Genomic DNA, 22850 nt, shown 5'->3' on the forward strand with positions numbered 1-22850 from the left:
GAGGTGGGGTATCAGGCCAGGAAGAGGGAGGGGCACAAGGCTTCCAGAACAGGACAAGCCATGAGGTTTCACAGCCTGAGAAGAACAAACAGATACCATCCACTCCGTTTTTTTCCAAAGTGCCAATTAAAAAATAAATTTTTTTGAGGTGAAAGTCATTTGACATAAAAAGTAACCATTTGGAAGCGTACAAGTCAGCGGCATTTAATACATTCCCCATGTCTAGTTCCAAATCATTTCCATCACCCTGCCGAGGAAACCGAGTAGCCATTAAGTAGTCACTGTCCATCCCCCCTCCCAGCCCCCAGCCTCCTTTAGTGTGCTTTCTGTCTCTGTGGGTTTGCCTCTTGTGGACATTTCATGCAAATGGAATCCTACACTCTGTGCTTATGATGGTCTGAATGTTTGTGTCCCGGCCAAATTCACGTGTGGCAACCTAGCCCCACAGTAATGGTATTAGGACAGGCCTTTGGGAAGTGATCAGTCATGCATGGCACATGCAGCCTTATCAAAGAGGCTCCAGAAAGCTCCCTCACCCCTTCCACCACGGAAGATACAAGTCTGCAGCCAAAACAGGGCCCCGCCCTGCCAGTGCTGGCCCCTGACACCCAACTCGCAGCCTCCAGACCCATGCACAACAAATTTCTGTTGTTTATAAGCCACCCAGTCTGTGGTATTCCGTGGAAGCAGGACCAAGACGGTGACCTATTCCCTCTGGTTTCTCTTATTTGGCAATCCACCCAATATTTTGATTTAATAGCAGTAACTAACGTTTATTGAACACTTGCTGCATCCCAGGTGCTGCTCTCAGCACTGTTCATGTATTAACCTATTTGAGCCTCTCGGCAAGCCTGTAAGGTGCTCATGATTGTTAACCTCATTTTACAGTCCAACGAAGAGACTACGGGAGAGGCGGCCCGACCTGCCCCAGGTCACAGGGCTGGTAAGTGGTTGAGCCGGGACTTTTGTTTTTCTCCTTTTTATTTTATCTTATTATTATTTGTTAGCATCTAGAACCTCATTCTCTTGGTACTGTGGTAAAATGTGAGTAAAATGTCACTGACTATTCAGCCATCTTAAAGAGAACAATTCAGCAGCTTTGAGCACATTCACAGTGTTTGAGATTGTCCCACTTTCTATCTCTGAACCTTTCACCACCGCAAAGAGCAGAAACAGGATTTGAACCCAGCTGCATCCAGAGCCCTAGCACTGGCTCTCCACCCACTCTGTTCCCACTCTGCCTCTCAATTGAAGAATTTAGCAAGTGGGCAGGACCAGGTCCCCTCTTTGGAGTTAGGCCTGCAGGGTGGCGTGTGGCTATTGGGTTGTTGGTGAGGGGCAACCAGGGTCTGGGATCTGGCACCAGGTCTGGCACTCCATGGGCTCTTCTCTCTGCCTGGAACTTTCCCTCCATTCCCAGCTCTTTGCCTCCTGTGACCATGAAGGGGATCTCTAAAAGCAGAGGTTACCAAAGTGTGCTGATGCAGAAGAGAACAGAGCCAACAAGCCAAGACTGGCCTCATGGCATCATTCAAGCCCCTGGAGCCAGCTGTGCCTGAAGCCGGAAAATGTGATGATTTTTCACTCAGAGGAGCCAATCAATTCATGATTTTTCAGAAGACAGTTACAGTGGGGATTTCATCTTCTTGGAACAGAAAGGGCCAAAGTGAATGAGTGGGAGTTTGTGTGGTGATAGGTGCTGGGAAGTAAGCTCTCAGAGAAGGGAAATAAAGGTATGAGCAAGCAAGTGTGGATGGGAGCATGGCCCATGCCAGGGACAGGCAGAAGATTACCAAGGTGGCTATCATGTGGAGTTTATGAAGGGTCATGGTGCAGACTTCCAGTTGCAAGACAAACAGACAAGATCCGCCAGTGAAGGGCCTCTGCCTTGGGAAGATCAGAGGCTTCATCCTGGGCGCAGTGGGAGCCATCACAAGGTTTAAGCAGCAGAGTTTGCATCTCTAAGAGAAGCCTCTGCAGCCTGACCCACTGCTGGTGGGTGTGGAAATTGGTGCAGCCTCCATGGGAAGACATTAGGCAACAGGTATTCATGTGAGAACACCCATACCCTTGACACAGCCCTTCTTAGAGGGGTTTATTCCTGGGCAACAGTCGTATGTGTGGGAGTTCACCAAAGCACTGTCAGTGTTAGCAGAAGACCGGAAACAAATTAATAGCTCATCAGCAAAATATCTATGGCCTACCCATACCATGCAGCTTTACAAAAGAATGAGCCAAATCCCTGTGCATTACAGTGGTCGCGAGCTGGGAAATAATCACTGGCTTTCTGGGAGTGGATACAGCGCTGCTTTGTATGGGTTGCCAATGTCACTGGTGTAAATACTCCCACCATGGCTGATTTGAAGCCATCAATGTGACACTGACTGCAGCGTTTGCAAGAAACAGCAATAGCTCACCACTATGTAGTATTTCTACCAGCAGACACAATAGATGTAAAACCTCTAGGGCAGAAATGGTAGTAAAATGTGCTGCAATAATTAGGAAGCAGTATTTTTTTTTTGGTATCATTAATCTACAGTTACATGAGCAACATTAAGTTTACTAAACTCCCCCCATCATCAAGTCCCCCACACATACCCCATTACAGTCACTGTCCATCAGCATAGTAAGATGCTATAGAATCACTACTTGTCTTCTCTGTGTTGTATAGCCCTCCCCGTACCCCCACACACATTATGTCTGCTAATAGTAATGCCCCTTTTTTTCCTCTTATCCATTGCTTTCCAACCATCCTCCCCAGTCCCTTTCCCTTTGGTAACTGTTACTCCATTCTTGGGTTCTGTGACTCTGGTGCTGTTTTGTTCCTTCCGTTTTTTTTTTTCTTTGTTCTCATACTCCACAGATGAGTGAAATCATTTGATACTTGTGTTTTCAACCTGGCTTATTTCACTAATACCCTCTAGCTCCATCCATGTTGTTGCAAATGGTAGGATTTGTTTTCTTCTGATGGCTGAATGATATTCCATTGTGTATATGTACCACATTTTCTTTACCATTCATCTACTGATGAACACTTGGGTAGGAAGCAGCAAGTTTTTGACTACTTATTATCTTTGTGTTTTATACCATTTTTTACTTAAAAGTTTAATTTAATCTTTAGTAATGGTGATGTTTAACAAGTTGCTTTCAAAATACCCCAAATCTTAGCAGTCAGCTCTCACAAACTGTTACAAGCCAGGCCCAGCATGCCAGTGAGGCATTTCCAAAGTGAGAAAGCAAAAGCCTGCTTCTGGACAGGGCTCTGCAGGATTGAATCTGACCCCCAACACTCCCTCTCACTCATTCTTCTCCAGTCACACTGCTTTCCTTCCTGGATCTGAAAACACTTCAGGTTCACTCCTGCCTCAGGACCTTTGTACTTGCTGTCTTCTCTGCTGTTCCCACCCTTACACCCAGATTTCTAAATGACTTGCTCCCTTACCAGTATCAGGCCTTTCCTCAGATGTCACCTGTTAGTGGGGCTTTCTCTGACCACCTTGTCAAAAAATAGTAACCTGCTTCCTTAATATTCCAATGCTTTTGCCTGCTTTATGTTTTGTTAATCACACTTACCATTGCTTTTTGACCTATTAAGTAGTTCAATGTACTTGTCATTTTATCTGTCTCCTGTCTGTCTCCCCGACTAGAATGTTAGCTCCAGGAAAGCAGGGAATTTTGTCTGTTTTCTTCTGTGCTGTATCCCCAGTGCCTAGAACAGTGCCTGGCATATAGTAGATTCTCAATAAACATGTGTTGAATAAATGAAAATACTCTTGAGCAAAAATCTAAGGTGTAGAATCCTGTGAATAACCTGAACAGTATTACCTCATATTCGCTTACATACAATAGCCTAGCTCTGGGAGAAATCTCTTGAAACTGGTGGCCCCAGTGCCTCCCAGAGGGGGGCCTTGGAGAAGGGAGAAGAGAAGGCTTACACTGTATCTCTGCTTGGACTTATAGAAATCTGTGCCATGTGCCTTTAATTATCTATTAACATTTTTTTCAAGAGTTCTGTGAAAAATACCACCTCCGACTGTTGTGGAGACCAGGGTCAGTGTGGAGGAGAGCAAGCCCAGGCTGTGAGAAGGTGGGGACAGTGACCTGAGAGAGGGGACCAGACAGTGCTGCTAAGCTGTTGTGGCCTGTTCTAGAAGGTCATGTGGTGGAATGTTCTGCACACAGCCCTTAGAAGGTCCTGGGAAGCCAGATCTGTCCCTTAGGACCTGCCCTCTGCCCATGGCAGCTACAAGCCAGCCACAGGCTCTTCCAAAAACATACATTGGTCACCTCGCCCCTAAGTAGAACGATCCCTCTAAGTTCCTCCACCTCCAGCTGGCCTGAGGACCAAAGCTCGGGGCCTTTCACACGCGGAGTCCTGCCGGAGTCCTCCCTAGTCCTCCTCCTCACTTCCTCTCTGCCCTCCTTCCTTCTCCTGCTCCTCCTCCGAGCCCCACACAGCCTGCCCCAGGGCCTCGGAATCACCAGCTCTCTTTGCTCCACACCTTTGCCTGTGCTGTTCCCTCTGCATGGAACTCCCTCCTCCAACCTCCTCACCAGACTGTGGTTTTATCCCAGAAATTCTGGCTTCCTTCTTTCACATACCAAAGATTTGCCAGGCATCAGGCTCTCTGCCAGGGATTAGGGAGCAGGGGCCGAGGAGAGGTCACTTCCTAGCTGGAAGGCAGGAAAAAAAGTGTCAACAGAAACTAGAAACAAAGGACTTTCTTGAAAGAGTTAAATGCTGCAAGGACAATTGTTCTGCAATCTGACAGAGGAGGAGATGCCTGGTGAGGAAGTGAGAAGAGAGCATCACGCACAGGGAACAGCAAGTGCAATGGTGCAGAGGTTGGGGAATAAGCTTGGAGAGTACAGGAATCAGAAAGAAGGCCCTGTGGCTGGCTTCAAGGGAGTGAGAGAAAGTGTCATCAGTTGGGGCTGAAGAGCTGGATTGCCATGGGTGTCGGACTCTATGAGGAGCTTGGCGGCCGCTTCCCCAGGAAGACCTCCTTGACTGCATCAGATACCCCTCCCTCGCATCTCGATCCTGTTCATTCTAGGTTGTCACTCTCTCGTCACTCATGTGTCTCTTCTACTGCCCTGTGATGGCAGGGCTGTCACCACTATATTCCCAGCACATGCCTAGGTACACAGCAGGGGCCCAGAAAATGCCCAGCACATGCCTGGGTATATAGCAGGTGCTCAGTAAATGCCCTGGTCACCACAGGAAGGCTCGCCTTCTCTACCTCCCTACCTTCCCTCAGCCTTCACCTCTTCCTGGCCCAGCCCCCGTGTTCCTGAGCTCCCTGCCTGGCCACTTTCTTTCATCCCACCACCAAAGGCCATTCTACGGGAGGATTCCCAGCTTCAGCCACCTCTGCTGGGCTGCATGCCTGTGGTGAAGGCTCTGAAGTGGTCAGATAAACAGGGATAGCCTTGGGTTGGACCAGAGTCAGGGAGTCTTAAAGGACACAGAGGTTTCTAGGAATTATAATTCAGGGGGAAGATGGATGGGAGACAGGCAGGGTGTGGAGCCAGCAAAGGGGCTCGTACATTTCCCGATCGTAACTACGTCCAGGTGCTGACTCATTTCATGTCAGCTCCTTTTTAAAAATAGTGTAACTCATTAATTTAAATACGTGAGATATGGTCAGGGTGCAAAGTTCTTAAGACTTAAAAGGCAAGGGGAAAAGTATCTATTTCACAATTTTTAAAAATTAGAAAAAATGCCTCTCCCATTGGGTGGAGGCAAGTCAGATTGTTAAATAACATTTATCTGTTCTCCACCCATTTCCCCCTCCTGGAGGCAACTACTAACACCAGTTTCACCAAGAACATTTGTTCAAAAAATATAAATTGAGCAGCTACTATGTGCCAGCACTGTTCTGTGGGCTGAGGGTATAGATGATGGTGAGCAATGGAGGCTGGAGTCCCAGCTATTGAGCTGATACTCTAATAGAAGACAGACTAGGGGAATATGGACTGTAGCAGATGTTAAAACACTGAGTGGAGAAAAGTTAAGTATAGTTGGGACACAGGGGCTAGGGAGTCAAGTTTTTGTTTTTGTTTCTGATAAATCAAAAGAGATTAAACATCAGTTTTGTGTGCTGATGGGGATGATCTAGATTCCTAGACTCTGGAGGAGAAGCAGAGGGGAGAAGGGAGAATGGCTGGAATGTTATCCTTAAGCAGGCAAGAGGGGAAAGGAGCCTGGACTCAGGGTCATAGTTCATCATTAGTAGGGAGATGTGTTCTCTAAAGATGGCCACAACAATCATTCCCATCCCACATGCTCTCAGAGTGTGACTTTGACATTTCTCCCATTGAAACACAAAAGTGTTTTTTGTGAAGTTGTGTTCCCTCCCTTTTCTTAAGCTTATTTTTTCTTAAAGTATCATTAATATGCAATCTTATGTTGGTTTCATAGGTACATCGCAGTGGTTCAACAGTCCCCATGATCAACTTATACTGTGATTGTGAATTATTGTGCCCTTTTATCCCCCTCCCCTTCCCCTGGCAACCACGGTCACTTCTCTGTGTCTATAAGTCTAATGCTGTTTTGTTCCTTTTGTTTTGCTTTTTTTTCATATTCCACAAATAAGTGAAATCATATGGTATTTGTCTTTCTCTCCCTGGCTTATTTCACTAAGCATAATAGCCTCTAGATCCATCCTAGTTGTTACAAATGGTAGGATATCTTCTCTTTTTATGGGTGAATAAAATTCCATGGTATACATGAACCACCTCTTTATCCATTCATCTATTGATGGACACTTACATTGCTTCCATATCTTGGCTATTGAAAATAGTGCCACTATAAACATAGGGGTGCATATATCTTTTCAAATTGGGGATTTTGTTTTCTTCTGGTAAATTGCTAGGAGTGGAATTACTGGGTCAAATGGTATTTTTATTTTTAGTTTTTTGAGGAAGCTTTCCACAGCAGTTGTACCAATTTGCAGTACCACCAACGTTGTAGGAGGGTTCCTATTTCTCTGTGCCCTCACCAGCATTTATTGTTTCTTGTCTTTTGGATAGTGGCCATTCTATCTGGTGTGAAGTGATAACTCATTGTGGTTTTAATTTGCACTTTCCTGATGATTAGCAATGTGGAGCAATTTTTCATGTGCCTGTTGGCCATTTGTATTTCTTCTTTGGAGAAGTGTCTGTTCAGGACCTTTGCCCATTTGTTAACTGGCTTATTTGTTTTTTGGGTGTTGAAGTGTACAAGTTCTTTTTATATTTTGGATGTTCACACCATATCAGATGAATCATTTACAAATATATTCTCCCATATTGCAGGATGCCTTTTTGTCCTGCTGATGGTGTCCTTTCTGTACAGAAGCATTTTAGTTTGATGTAGTCCCACTTGTTCATTTTTTGTTTCCCTTGCCCAAGGAGACGCGTCCAGGAAAACATTGCTCATGCTTATATTCAAGAGATTTTTGCCTATGTTTTCTTCTAAGAGTTTTATGGTTTCATGACTTACATTCAGGTCTTTGATCCATTTCAAGTTTGTTTTTGTGTATGGAGTTAGACAATAATCCAGGTTTCATTCTCTTACATGTAGCTGTCCAGTTTTGCCTACACCAGTTGCTGAAGAGGCTGTCTTTCCCCATTGTATATAAATGGCTCCTTTATTGTATATTAATTGGTCATATGTGCATGGGTTTATCTCTGGTCTCTTTATTCTGTTCCGTTGATCTATGTGTCTGTTCTTGCGCCAGTGCCAATTTGTTTTGATTACTGGAGCTTTGTAGTAGAGTTTGAAATCAGGGAGTGTAATCCCGCCAGCTTTGCTCTTCTTGCACAGGATTGCTTTGGCTATTCAGGGTCTTTTGTGGTTCCATATGAATTTTAAACTACTCTAGTTCGTTGCAGAATGCTGTTGGTATTTTGATTGGGATTGCATTGAATCTGTAAATTGCTTTGAGCAGGATGGCCATTTTGACAATATTAATTCTTCTTACCCATGAGCATGGGATACATTTTCATTTTTTGGTGTCTTTTATAATTTCTCTCATGAGTGTCTTGTAGTTTTCAGAGTATAGGTCTTACACCTCTGTGGTTAGGTTTACTTCTAGGTATTTTATTCTTTTTGATGAAGTTGTAAATGTAATTGTTATCCTGATTTCTCTTCTCACTAGTTTGTTGTTTGTATATAGGAATGCAACAGATTTCTGTGTATTAATTTTGTATCCTGCAACTTTGCTGAGTTCAGTTATTAGTTCTACTAGTTTTTCTCAGGGTTTTCTATGTATAATATCATGTCATGTGCAAATAGTGAGAGTTTAATCACTTCCTTACCAGTTTGGGTGCCTTTTATCTCTCTGTGTTGTCTGATTGCTGTGGCCGGAATCTCCAGTACTATGTTGAATGAAAATAGTGAGAGTGGACATCTTTGTCTTGTTCCTGATCTTAGAGGAAAAGCTTTCAGCTTTTTGCTGTTAGGTATGATGTTAGCTGTGGGTTTGTTGTATATGGCCTCTATTATGTTGAGGTAGTCTCTATACTCATTTTGTTGAGAGCTTTTATCATGAATGGATGTTGAATTTTGTCAAATGCTTTTACAGCATCTACAGAGATGATCATGTGATTTTTATCCTCCTTTTTGTTATTGTGGTATATGATATTGATGGATATGTGAATATTGTACCATGCTTGCATCCTGGAATAAATCCCACTTAGTCATGATAGATGGCTTTTTTGATGTATTTTTTTAATTCAGTTTGTTAATATTTTGTTCAGTATTTTTGCATCTATGTTCATCATGTATATTGGTCTGTAATTTTATCTTTTTGTGGACACACAGAATGAGTTTGGAAGTTTTCCCTCCTCTTCTAGTTTTTGGAATGCTTTAAGAAAGGTGGGTATTAGCTCTTCTTTAAGTATTTGGTAGAATTTGGCTATGACACTGTCTGGTACTGGAGTTTTGTTTTGGGGACTTTTTTTTTCTTTCATTACCAGTTCTATTTCATTGCTAGTAATCAGACTGTTCAGAGTTTCTCTTTCTTCCTGGGTCAGTCTTGGAAGGTTGTATTTTTCTAGGATCTTGTCCATTTTTTCTAAGTTGTCCAATTTATTGGCTTATAATTTTTCATAGTATTCTCTACTAACTGTTTGTGTTTCTGGGGTATCTGCTATGATTATTCTTTCTTCATTTCCGTTTCTGTTTATTTGTGTACACTCTCTTTTTTCTTGATAAGTCTGGCTAGGGGGTCTATCTATTTTGTTTATTTTCTCAAAGAACCAGCTCCTGGTTTTATTGGTTTTTCTATTGTTTTATTCTTCTCAATTTATTTATGTGCTGATCTTTATCATGTCCCTCCTTCACTGACTTCAGGTTTCATTTGTCTTTCTTTTTCTAGTTTCTTTAATTGTGATTTTAGACTGTTTATTTAGGATTGTTCTTGTTTCTTGAGGTAAGCTTTATTGCTGTGTACTTTCCTCTTAGAACTGCCTTTGCCATGTCCCACAGATTTGGGGCTGTTGTGTTTTGTTTTCATTTGTCTCCATGTATTGCTTGATTTCTTTTTTAATTTTTTCATTGATCCATTGATTATTTAGAAGCATGCTCTTTAGCCTTCATTTGTTTGTAGGTCGTTTTGTTTCCTTTGTGTAATTTATCTAATCCTGCTTCTCTCTCCCTATTATTTGCATGGAATATCTTTTTCCACCCTATCATTTTTAATCTCTGTATGTGTTTGGGTCGGAAATGAGTCTCTTGTAGACAGGCTATAGATGGATCCTGTTTCTTTATCCATTGTGCCACTCTATGTCTTTTGATTGGTGCATTCAGTCCATTTACATTTAAGGTGACTATTGATAGATAAGTACTTATTGGCATTTTATTAATTGTTTTCTGGTTGTTTTTTAAAAATCCCTGTTTGTTTCTCTCATACTTTCCTCTAGTTATTGATGGTTTTCCTTTGTGTTGTAAGTGTATTTCTCTCTTTTTTTTTTTACATTTATTTTTGTGTGTGTGCGTATTTATTGTAGGCTTTAGTTTTGTGGTTACCAAAGAATCAAGGATAGCTTCTTACTACATAATAGTCTATCTTAAATTGCTGATTACTCTATTTCAAACACAATCTGAAGGTACTTTTTTTCCTTCTTATTCCTCCTCCACATTTTTCATATTAGATGTCATAATATGCACTTTTTGTGTATCCCTTGACTGATTTTCTGCATAGTCAATTTTGCTTCTTTTTTGCTTTAATTTCATACTTGATAATTAGTTGGTCTACAACCTTTACTCTGGGCTTATTTTCACTGGTGAAAGGTACTTAGCCTTAGGGTCATTCCCATCTAGAGCAGTCCCTTTGCTATATTGTGTAACACTAGCTCGTGACGGCATATTCCTTCAACTTTTATTCATCTAGAAATTGTTTAATACCTGCTTCAAATTTAAATGATAATCTTGCCAGGTAAAGGATTCTTGGTTGGAGGTCCTTGTGTTTCAATATATTAAATGTATTTTGCCACTACCTTCTTGCCTGTAGAGTTTCTGTTAAGAAGTCTGCTGATAGCCTGATGGGATTTGCTGTGTAAGTAAACTTTTTTCTCTCTCTGGCTGCTTTCAACCCTCTCTCCTTATCTTTGATCTTTGCTATTTTAATTATTATGGTGGTGTTGTCTTGCTGGGCGTTTTCTTTTGTTACAGGATCTCTGCACTTCCATGACCTGAGTGTCTATTCTTTTTCCTAAATGGGGAAGTTTTCAAGAATTCTTTCCTTAAAGAGAGTTTTTAACCCTTTGTATTTCTCTTCTTCTTGTACCCCTATTAAGCAAAGATTGTTTTGTTTGGATTGGTCACTTAACTCTCTTATCATTCTTCTACTTCTAGAAATCCTTTTTTTCTCTGTTTCTCAGCTTCTTTGTTTTCGTGTTCTCTGATTTCCAACTCTATCACCATTTCCTCTACCTGACCAATCTACTCTTAAATCCCTCCATTGTAGATATTGTCTCAGATACTGTATTCTTCAGCTCTGAGTGGCCCTTTTTCAGTTCTTCTATCTCTTTGTTGAAGTCCTCCCTGAGATCTTGAATACTCTCCTGGAAATCCGTGAGCATGTTCATGACTTTTATTTTGAAATATTTGTCAATAAGATTGGTGATCGCTGTCTCATTTAGCCCTCTTTCTGGGGATCTGTCCTGCAGTTTTTTTAGATCATTTTCCTCTACCTGCTCATTTTCTCAGGGATTCTGTGTTTCTTCCTTTCTATTAGATGTCTCTGCTGTGCTTTCTGGTATAGAGTAATAGCTTTATGAAGAAGGTGTGCTCTGGTGCCCAGAAGCTCAAATTATTTACTCTTTAGAGCCTGGTTCTATTTTGCAGTGGCCCCAGCTACTGTCATGCCATGGGTGGGGCGCCTTTCTGTCTGGTGTCTGTAATGGCCCAAGTCTGTGTGGGCAGTGGCTTGAGCTGTTGCCTTTGTGATCACCTCAGAAATCTCTGTTGGGCTCACTGTGGATGGGGCTGCCCTCCACCTGGCCTGCAGCAATGGCAGGGCTGCAGGGCTAATGGGGTAGGCAGACAGATGTGTGGTCCTGCCCCACCTGGACACACAGTACTGGGTTTGGACACCCACAGGGAGGAAGGAGCTCTTGGGGATGGCTCCTCTGGACACTCCCTGGGTGGGCTGAAATGGAGCCAAGGAAGCTGGGAGAGTCTCCCTCTGCATGCCAGGCAGTAAACTCTGATACTGCTGCTGTGCCAAGTGGGCTGGCTCCCAGCCGTGCATGCAAGGGGGATCCTCTGGGACAGCACTGCCACCAACGGGGATGGAGTATCTGGAGCTCTCAAGTGTTCCTTATCTGCTGGGCCAAGGAAGGGCTGTGGAGGTATCTTCTACCTGCCCTTTCTCCTGGGGAGAGAGTTCCGGCCAACCCTTGCCCTTCTGCTATTCCTCCCACTGGTGGCAGGTCATTCAGACTGCTGCCTCTGCTTTGGGTATCTGGACTAGCATACTGGCTAGAGTCTCAGCCTCATAGTGTTCTTCCTGTACCTGGAGTCCAGCCCTACTAGTTACCAGTACCCAATATACGGTGGGCTTGTGCTCCCAGAGCAGATCTCCAGGGCCAGGTGTGCAGCACTCCTGGGTTTCTACCCACTGCCTGCTCTGTTCCTCTTTCTCCTGCCCTGTTGGATGGGGTCGGGGGAGGGCTTGGGTCTTGCCCAATCTCAGCTTTGCAACTTTACCTTTTTCTCTGTGCTCCTCTCTTCTTCCTCCAGTGCATGGGGTCTGTTCTTCAGGCTTCGGGTCATTTTCAAGTTTCATTGTATTTGCTGTATTTTCTTCTTCTATGTGTTCCTGGGAGGAGGTTTCCACCTTGAATTCCTCTTCCACCATCTTTAAGCCCTACACCGTGTTCCCTCTCTTTGAACCTGGGCAAAACTTTGTGTCTGCCTTGACCAATAAATTGTAGTAGAGGTGAAGCTTCCAAGGCTACCTCATTAAATGGCAGGCACTTCCCACTTGCTCTTAGGGCACTCACTCTTGGCACTCAGCCACCGTGCTGTGAGGAAGATCAGCTAGTCAGAGAAGTTGTATGGAGATGTTCCAGCAGTGAGCTCAGCTGAGGTCCCAGCCAGCAACTGCCAGCACCAACTGCTGGACACGAGTAAAGCCTCCTCCAGCTGATTCTAGCCACCAGCCATCAAGTCATAGCTGGTGTACAAGTCTTGCCAGGTAAGGCCCCAGACATCACAGAGCAGAGACAAGCTCTCTTTACTGTGCCCTGTGCAAATTTCTGATGTACAGGACCAGTGAATATAATACAAGGGTTGTTTAATGTTTGGGGCTCTTTGGTATACAGTAGCAGATAACTGGCATACCATGTAATAGGAGAAAATGAGGGTTGAAGGGTGATAGGATTCTGGTGAACTTTTCTTCTGATTAGTTCTCTTTTGAGGTAGGAAGCAAGATCCCCATTGACAGTGGGCAGGAAGACAAGAGGTGCAGGAATTTGAGAAAAGAGGAGAAGGTATTAAAACATCCAGGGACCAGGCCTACTGCACATCCTGGCCACAGCTCTCAAGAGCTCAAAAGCATTAATGCCAAAAAGAGAGGCACATGCCAAGTTCTTGTTAGGCTGTGCTTCAGAGTTATTTTCCAGTTTCTAATTGTGATAATGAGGCATGATTACATTGGCAAATTTGAAATCATCGATGTTTACAGAGGTGGGAATTTGGTGAACCTCACAGGTGGTTTGGTTTTATTGTGCCAATAACCAGAGCTGGCATAGTGGACCAAGAGGAGGCACAAGAAAAACACACAGGAGAGAAAGTTCTGGGATTTTTTTTCTAGGGTGTGGTACATACATAGAAATAAAATACCTCAAAGAAAAAAAATGAAATGACATTCTGGCTCATGCTACAACTATACATGAACCTTGAAAATATTAGGCTAAGTGCAATAAGCCAGACATAAAAAAACAAATATTGCATGATTCAATTTACATGAAATATTCAGACTAAACAAATCTGTACATACTGAAAGTAGATTAGTCGTTACCAGGGGGCTGGGGAAAGGAGAGAATGGGGAATTAGTGTGTAATGTGAACAGTTTCTTTGGTGTAATGAAAAAGTTCTCGGGAGGAATTCTGGAGTGGGATGCCAGATGGAGTGACCTGCGAATGTTGATGATTGCACAACATTGTGAACATGGTTTATGGCACTGAATTGTGTCCTCTAAAATAGTATATTTTAGGTTATGTACCTTTTGCTACAATTTCAATTTTTTAAGGATACTGAAAGAGCAAATGGGCTAAGGTTCTTAGAGCGATTTGCCAGACATTAGCACCCCCTTGAGGTCCAAGTTCCTGAAGGTCAAGGAGATGTGTCAACATGATTAAGGGTTTTTCTCCAGCCACTCATCTGAGCAGGGACAGCCCACATTAGGCGGATAGTTGGGGTCCTTCCTCTGAGTGAGAGGAGCAAAAGGAGTTCAGGACGGGTGCAGGGAAGCAATTGCAGTGATCAGCCACAGGTTGTAAACTGGGTGAGGGCAAAGTGGCCCCAAAGTAGGCGGAAAGGACAGAAAGCAGTTGGATTAGTGGAACGGAGGTCCTGGTCCGGTTGAAGGAACTCTGGAGTGGGACGCCTGATGGAGTGATCTGGAAAAGCCCAGGTGGGGTGCTGGTGTGGATAGCCTGAAGCTGAGGTTGTGCAGGGAGCGGGTGTGGGTGCTGGTTGAGACTGGAGTCCGCTCTGGTCATGGAGGGAGGACGGGACTGAGGAATGCTGGAGGCAAGGTGTTTGGGGGAGGAGAGGTCCAGGCGCTGAGGTGCCAGGGCCCTGGGACAGTCATCTCCGTGCATTCGGAAATGCCCCAGACGTTCCAAATGGAAAAGACAGGAAAGCATAACCACAGCTGGAAGACTGAGAGCCAGGGTGCCAGGGTCCCGTTAGACTGCCCCCAGCCAGCATGATAGGTGGTACAGTGGGATTCATAACCTTCAAAAATAGGTCAGAAACACGGGAAGATAGTGGCATGAGTAGTTCATTGGAAATCTCCTCCCCAAAACATATATATTTATGAAAAATACAATAAATACAACTATTCCTAAAAGGGACACCAATGGATACAATACAATAGCCAGGATACATCTACATCTGTGAGAACTCAACAGCATACGAAGGGGGTAAGATACAAGCTGCGGCCAGGCGGGACCCGAACGCCCCCCCACCCCCACCCCAGAACCTGGCAGAAAGAAAGGAGTCAGAATGGGAAGCTAGTGAAAACCCAGGACTGCTAAACAAACAGCTCTAGAAATCTGCACCCAGAGTGCAGACACAAGGTGCACTTGTATATTAGAGAAACAGAAAAGAAAAATCTGCAGGCAGGTCCCGGCAACTGGCGCCCCTAAGACAAAAGATAAGGGAGTGCTTTTTGCAAGTCTTAAAGAGACAGGGACCGCATAGCTGGACGACTTCGTCCCGGCACAAACAGCCAGCAGCTGGGAATCCCGAGGAACTTTAGGTGTCCTACGTCCCTGGGCAGCAGCGCAGCTCTGAAGCCCCTCGTGGCACTACACAGCCTGCCAGTCGTTCCCCCAACTGGTCTGGACCCCGACACACTGGCCCAGTAGTGGGAGAGTGGCAGCATGCACTGGGGACGGTTTGGCCCAAGGGGACCAGGAGTGACCCGCATGTGCCAGCGGTGCCAGAGGGGACTGGGAGAGGTCCACGCAGGCCCTCGGTGGTGGCAGCGACTGAGCAGCCTGGGAGTGGCCCATGCATGCCAGCAGAGGCAGCGCTAGAGGGCCAAGGCAGAGGCCCATGCACACCTGCAGCGGTGCCAGAGGGAGCAGCCATGCTCCCAGGAGTCATGCAGAATCCCAGCCTGACTCACAGCCACCCAGGCCACACCCAAAGGCTGCTGCTGGCACACAGCTGCCGGGCAGGTGTGCCGATATCACGGAGGAGTGCACCTGGTGTGCCTGCCACTCCCTGGAGGGCTCTGCGCTGCTCTGACAGAGACCCCATCCACAGCAGCTTAGGGGACTAACCCAGTGGCTACTCCAGGAGTGCAGGTAACAGTCACAGGCAGTGGAGAAGGGCAAGGCCTCCAGTAAGCAGGAAAGGGCTTTCTTCTCCCAGCTGACACACCCACAACCTGCCTACAGCCACCCCTATCACCATTAAGAGGCAAAAAAATTTAGTCCAGTCCAAGATAGTTCACACAACACCTGAAAGAGAATCTGCAGAGACAGACCTAACCAGTCTCCCTGAAAAAGAATTCGACATAAAAATCATAAACATGCTATTGTAGCTTCAGAGAAATATACAAGAGCTAAGGGATGACGTCTGGAGGGAGTTTACAGAAATGAAACAATCTCTGGAAGGATTTATAAGCAGAATGCATAAGATGTAGAGGCCATTGATGGAATAGAAACCAGAGAACAGGAACACATAGAGGCTGATGCAGAGAGAGATAAAAGGATATCCAGATATGAAACAAAATTAAGAGAACTCTATGACCAATCCAAAAGGAACAGTATCTGCATTGTAGGGGTAGCAGTAGAAGAAGAGAGAGAAAAAGGGATAGAAAGTGTTTTCAAGAAATAATTGCTGAGAACTTCCCCAAACTGGGGGAGGAAATAGTTGCACAGACTACCGAAGCACACAGAACTCCCCAGAGAAGGGATCCAAAGAGGACAACACCAAGACACATAATAATAAAAATGGCAAAAGTCAAGGACAAGGACAAAGTATTAAAGGCACCAGAGAGAGAAAAACGGTCACCTACAAAGGAAAACCCATCAGGATATCATCAGACTTCTCAACAGAAACCTTACAGGCCAGAAGAGAATGGCATGATATATTGCAATGAAACAGAAGGGCCTTGAACCAAGGATACTGTATCCAGTACGATTATCATTAAAATATGAAGGAGGGATTAAACAATTCCCAGACAAGCAAAAGTTGAGTGAATTTGCCTCCTGTTACCACCTCTACAGGGTATTTTAGAGAGACTGCTCTAGATGGGAGTACTCCTAAAAAGAGCACAGAAAAAAAACCCCAACATATGAAGAATAGAGGAGGAGGAATAAGAAGTGAGAGAAATAAATAATCAACAGACTGTGTTTATAATAGCTCAATAAGCGAGTTAAGTAAGACATTAAGGTAGCAAAAAAGCAAACCTTGAACCTTTGGGAATCACAAATCTAAAGCCTGCAATGACAATAAGTAATAAGTACATATCTTTCAATAATCACCCTAAATATAAATGGACTGAATGCACCAATCAAAACACACAGAGTAATAGAATGAATAACATAGCAAGACCTATCTCTATGCTGCTTACAAGAGACTCACCTCAAACCCAAAGACATGCACAGATTAAAAGTCAAGGGCTGGAAAAAGATATTTCATGCAAACAACAGGGAGAAAAAACCAGGTGTTGCAATACTAGTATCAGACAAAATAGACTTCAAAACAAAGAAAGTAACAAGAGATAAAGAAGGACATTACATAATGATAAAGGGCTCAGTCCAACAAGAGGATATAACCATTATAAATATATATGCACCCAACACAGGAGCTCCAACATATGTGAAACAAATACTAACAGAACTAAAGGAGGAAATAGAATGCAATGCATTCATTTTGGGAGACTTCAACACACCACTCACTCCAAAGGACAGATCCACCAGACAGAAAATAAGTAAGGACCCAGGGGCACTCAACAACACATTAGAACAGATGGACCTAATAGACATCTATAGAACTCTACATCCAAAAGCAACAGGATACACATTCTTCTCAAGTGCACATGAAACATTCTCCAGAAGAGACCATATACTAGGCCACAAAAAGAGCCTCAGTAAATTCCAAAAGATTGAAATCCTACCAACCAACTTTTCAGATAACAAAGATATAAAACTAGAAATAAATTGTACAAAGAAAGCAAAACAGCTCACAAACACAGGGAGGCTTAACAACAGGCTCCTAAATAATCAATGGATCAATGACCAAATTAAAATGGAGATCCAGCAATATATGGCAACAAATGACAACAACAACACAAAGCCCCAACTTCTGTGGGACACAGCAAAAGCAGTATTAAGAGGAAAGTATATAGCAATCCAGGCATATTTAAAGAAGGAAGAATAATCCAAAATGAATAGTCTGATGTCACAATTATAAAAATTCAAAAAGAAGAACAAATGAGGCCTAAGGTCAGCAGAAGGAGGGAGATAATAAAGATCAGAGAAGAAATAAATAAAATTGAGAAGAATAAAACAATAGAAGAAAATCAATGAAACCAAGAGCTGGTTCTTCGAGAGAATAAAGAAAATAGATAAGCCTTTAGCCAGACTTATTAAGAGAAACAGAGAATCAACACACATCAACAGAATTAGAAACGAGAAAGGAAAAATCACGACAGACCCCAGAGAAATACAAAGAATTATTAGAGAATACTATGAATACCTATATGCTAACAAGGTGCAAAACCTAGGAGAAATGGACAACTTCCTAAAAAAATACAACCTCCAAGACTGACCCAGAAAGAAACAGAAAATCTAAACAGACCAATTACCAGCAACGAAACTGAAGCAGTAATCAAAAACTACCTAAGAACAAAATCCCGGGCCTGATGGATTTACCTCAGAATTTTATCAGACATACAGACAAGACATAAAACCTATTCTCCTTAAAGTTTTCCAACATACAGAAGAGGAGGGAATACTCCCAAATTCATTCTATGAAGCCAACGTCACCCTAATACCAAAACCAGGCAAAGACCCCACCAAAAAATAAAACTACTGACCAATATCCCTGATGAAGGTAGATGCAAAAATACTCAACAAAATATTAGCAAACTGAATTCAAAAATACATCAAAAGGATCATACACCATGACCAAGTGGGATTCATCCCAGGGATGCAAGGATGGTACAACATTCGAAAATCCATCAACATCATCCACCACATCAACAAAAAGGACAAAAACCACATGATCATCTCCATAGATGCTGAAAAAGCATTCGACAAAATTCAACATCCATTCATGATAAAAACTCTCAACAAAATGGGTATAGAGGGCAAGGACCTCAACGTAATAAAGGCCCTATATGATAAACCCACAGCCAACATTATACTGAACAGCGAGAAGCTGAAAGCATTTCCTCTGAGATCGGGAACAAGACAGGGATACCCACTCTCCCCACTGTTATTTAACATAGTACTGGAGGTCCTAGCCACGGCAATCAGACAAAACAAAGAAATACAAGGAATCCAGATTGGTAAAGAAGAAGTTAAACTGTCACTATTTGCAGATGATATGATACTGTACATAAAAAACCCTAAAGACTCCACTCCAAAACTACTAGAACTGATACCGGAATACAGGAAAGTTGCAGGATACAAAATTAACACACAGAAGTCGGAGGCTTTCCTACACACTAACAATGAACTAATAGAAAGAGAAATCAGGAAAACAATTCCATTCACAATAGCATCAAAAAGAATAAAATACCTAGGAATAAACCTAACCAAGGAAGTGAAAGTCCTATACCCTGAAAACTACAAGACCCCTTTAAGAGAAATTAAAGAGGTCACTAACAAATGGAAACTCATCCCGTGCTCCTGGCTAGGAAGAATTAATATTGTCAAACTGGCCATCCTGCCCAAAACAATATACAGATTTGATGCAATATCAAATTACCAACAGCATTCTTCAATGAACTGGAACAAATAGTTCAAAAGTTTGTATGGAAACACCAAAGACCTCGAATAGCTAAAGCAACCTTGACAAGGAAGAATAAAGTGGGGGTGATCTCACTCCCAACTTCAAGCTCTACTACAAAGCCACAATAATCAAAACAATTTGGTACTGGCACAAGTACAGAGCCACAGACGAAGGGAACAGAATAGAGACTCCAAACATTAACTCAAACATATATGGTCAATTAATATTCGATAAAGGAACCATGGACATACAATGGGGAAATGACAGTCTTTTCAACAGATGGTGCTGGCAAAACTGGACAGCTGCATTTAAGAGAATGAAAGTGAATCACTGTCTAACCCCATACACAAAAGTAAATTCAAAATAGATCAACAACTTGAACGTAAGTCATGAACCCATAAAACTCTTAGAAAAAAACATAGGCAAAAATCTCTTAGACATAAAAATGAGTGACCTCTTCTTGAACATATCTCCCTGGGCAAGAGAAACAAAAGTAAAAATGAACAAGTGGGACTATATCAAGCTGGAAAGCTTCTGTATAGCAGAGGACACCATCAATAGAACAAAAAGGTATCCTACAGTATGGGAGAACATATTCATAAATGACAGATCTGATAAATGACATCCAAAATATATAAAGAGCTCACACAGTTCAACCAACAGAAAGCAAATAATCCTATTAAAAATGGGCAGAGGAACTGAATAGACAGTTCTCTAAAGAAGAAATTCAGATGGCCAACAGACACATGAAAACATGCTCCACATCTCTTTTCATCAGAGAAATGCGAATTAAAACCACAATGAGATATCACCTCACACCAGTAAGGATGGCTACCATCCAAAAGACAAACAACAACAAATGTAGGTGAGGTTGTCGAGAAAGGGGCACCCTCCTACACTGCTGGTGGGAATGTAAGTTAGTTCAACCATTGTGGAAAGCAGTATGGAGGTTCCTCAAAATGCTCAAAATAGAAATAACATTTAACCCAGGAATTCCACTTCTAGGAATTTAACTTAAGAATGCAGGAGCCCAGTTTGAAAAAGACAGATGCACCCCTACATTTATCGCAGCCCTATTTACAATAGCAAAGAAATGGATGCAACGTAAGTGTCCATCAGTAGATGAATGGATAAAGAAGATGTGGTACATATACACAATGGAATATTATTCAGCCATAAGAAGAAAACAAATCCTACCATTTGTAACAACATGGATGGAGCTAGATTGTATTATGCTCAGTGAAATAAGCCAGGCAGAGAAAGACAAGTACCAAATAATTTCACTCATCTGTGGAGTATAAGAACAAAGGAAAAACTGAAGGAAGAAAACAGCAGCAGACTCACAGAACCCAAGAATGAACTAACAGTTACCAAAGGGAAAGGGACTGGGGATGATGGGTGGGAAGGGAGGGTTAAGGGCAGGAAAAAGAAAGGGGGCATTACAATTGGCATGTATAATTGTGGACGGGGTACGGGGCGGGCTCTACAACACAGAGAAGACAAGTAGTGATTTTTCAGCATCTTATTATGCTGATGGACAGTGACTGTGAAGGGGATGTGGGTGGGACTTGGTGAAGGGGGTAGCCTAGTATACATAATGTTCTTCATGTAATTGTGGATTAATGATACCAAAATTTTAAAAATGGAAGGTTTAGCTCCTCACTGAGCTGCTTTTTTATCCCACATCACTCTAATTCACCCAAAGGGCATCTGGCTGGAACAGACCCTGCCATCCTGAGGATGTGGAGTTGTCATGACAGCCGCATCTCCATCACCATTGCATTGGGCCAGGGGGTGGGGCCTGACATCTGCCTCCATGGAAACAGCCAGGTTCACATTCTGTAGGGAGAGCGTCAACATCTGGAAGACCTTTACTGATCTGGGATTCTTTTTCTAACCAGCCTTACTGTCTCCTTTAGGAAGCCTTCCAGGATTGTTCCATAGCCCTCCTCCCTGGCCCAATCTGGCTTCTACCCTGGGTCCCTGATTTGGGGAGAAGAGGAGGAAGCCATGCAGGGAGTAGGGGGTGTCTGAGGGTTCATGCGAGAGAGAGGTCATCAGGAGAGACATCCCTAATATTTCATTCAACCAATATTTATTAAGGACCCACTATGTTCTGGGAATTGTGCCAGTGCCAGAGACATAGTGGTAAATAAAATGAAATCCCAGTCTTCATGGAGGGGACATTCTATTAGTAGGAAGAAGACAGATAATTAGACTAGCAAAACATACAGAGCAGTGCTGTCCAGTAGAAACAGAGTGGGAGCCACACAGGTAATTTTTACTTTTGTGGTAGCCACATTAAAAAAAGAAAAAGAAAAAGGCAAAAATAACTTTAATAATACATTTACTTCACCCAATTAAGGTAGGCAGCATAAAGACTCCCAAAGATACACACATACCAATTCCCTGGACTTGTGAAAGTGTGACCTCACATGGCAAGAGGGACTGCAGAAGTGACTAAAAAGCTGGAGATGGGGAGATCATTCTGGATCATCTGGATGCACCCAGTGAAGTCAAGGATCCTCAGAAGGGAGAGAGGGAGGCAGGAGAGCCCCAGAGAGAGGGAGTTGTGCTGACGGAGGCAGAGGTTGGAGTGAGGCAGAGGGCACTGAGAGCAAAGGAATTCGGACAGCTTCTAGAAGCTGGAAAAGGCAAGGGAACAGACTCCTCCCTAGAGCCTCCAGAAGAGACACAGCTTGATTTTAGCCCTGTAAGACTCATTTGGGACCTCCAGAACTGTAAGATGATATATCTGTCTTCTAATGAGCCACTAAGTGTGTGGTAATTTGTTACAGCAGCAGTAAGAAACTAATACACCCATATTTCCAAATTACTATCATTTCAACATGTAATCAACATAAAAATTTAGAGATTTTTGCATTCTGTTTTTTCATTTATACTACATCTTCAAAGTCTGATGTGTATTTTGTACTTAGAGCATGTCTTAATTTAGATTGGCTACATTTCAAGTGTTAATAGTCACATGTGGCTGGTGGCTCACCTATTTGCACAGGTGTAGAATGTCAAATGGTGATAAATGCAGGGGAGAAAGCTAGGAAGTGCTGGCAATAGTTAGGAAGGGGAATACTTTGGAATTTTAGGTAGGGTGTTTAGGGCAAATGCCAGAAATGTGAGAAGGATCCAGTTGTGCGAGCAGCTGAGGAAAGGGCATTCCAGGAGAGGGAAGAGCTGGAGTGAACACCAAGCCAGAAGCCAGCAGGTGGAGCAGAGTAAGGGCAAGAGTGGCAGTAAATGACATGGGGACGTTAGGCAGGGTGACAGGTCATGTGGGGCCTTGGGGGACTTTGGCTTTGCTCTGAGGAATTGTGGAAGTGTTTTGAGCAGGGAAAAGACTTGATTGCCTTGGGTTTTAACAGAGTTATTGTGACTGCTGGGTGGGGGACAGGCTGTGAAGGCAGAAGACAGGAAGCAAAGTCATAATCACTAAAGCTATTTTAGTTATTGAACTCTAACCACCACTACTGGCTGATATTTACTGGGGGTTCCCCTATGTGCCAGGTGCTGTGCTAAATGTATTTGGTGCCTGGCTCATGAATTTCCTCACATCACTGTGATCCCGTTTTAAGGATGAACAGACTGAGGCTCAAAGAGATACAGTTGCCACGTTAGCCAAGTTCATTCAGCCCTTAAG

The 22850-nt window shown here is 43.2% G+C and overlaps 1 protein-coding gene and 1 pseudogene across 1 annotated transcript in view; both read left to right on the forward strand.

Moving 5' to 3' along the window:
* Positions 1-22850, forward strand: part of LOC140849964 (lanC-like protein 2) — a 202945-nt gene that overhangs the window by 85101 nt on the left and 94994 nt on the right. The gene's annotated exons all lie outside the window — the stretch shown is intronic.
* LOC140850047 (small ribosomal subunit protein uS8-like) lies at positions 865-13307 on the forward strand (annotated as a pseudogene).

Source organism: Manis javanica, chromosome 6, assembly GCF_040802235.1.
Source record: "Manis javanica isolate MJ-LG chromosome 6, MJ_LKY, whole genome shotgun sequence".
Taxonomy (NCBI): Eukaryota; Metazoa; Chordata; class Mammalia; order Pholidota; family Manidae; genus Manis; species Manis javanica.